The sequence below is a fragment of the Plectropomus leopardus genome, unplaced genomic scaffold (genome assembly GCF_008729295.1).
Source record: "Plectropomus leopardus isolate mb unplaced genomic scaffold, YSFRI_Pleo_2.0 unplaced_scaffold46797, whole genome shotgun sequence".
In the NCBI taxonomy this organism is placed as follows: Eukaryota; Metazoa; Chordata; class Actinopteri; order Perciformes; family Serranidae; genus Plectropomus; species Plectropomus leopardus.
This window is the reverse complement of record NW_024651330.1, coordinates 1-215: the sequence shown is the minus strand read 5'-3', so window position 1 is coordinate 215 and position 215 is coordinate 1. Positions and strand designations below refer to the sequence as shown.

The following is a 215-nucleotide window of genomic DNA, read 5'->3' as shown; positions in this document are numbered from 1 at the left end:
TCCGATTGATGGCAAAGCGACCCTCAGACAGGCGTAGCCCCGGGGGGAACCCGGGGCCGCAAGGTGCGTTCGAAGTGTCGATGATCAATGTGTCCTGCAATTCACATTAGTTCTCGCAGCTAGCTGCGTTCTTCATCGACGCACGAGCCGAGTGATCCACCGCTAAGAGTTGTCACGTTTTTTTTCGATTGTTGGGAAAAGGCCAGAGTTCTCAG

The 215-nt window shown here is 54.4% G+C and overlaps 1 non-coding gene across 1 annotated transcript; it reads right to left on the bottom strand.

The window, feature by feature from the left end:
- Nucleotides 1-17: 17 nt before the first annotated feature.
- On the bottom strand, nucleotides 18-171 carry LOC121939378. The gene has a single exon (XR_006105454.1). It is a non-coding gene; the product is annotated as a 5.8S ribosomal RNA (ribosomal RNA).
- Between the last annotated feature and the right edge of the window lie 44 nt (nucleotides 172-215).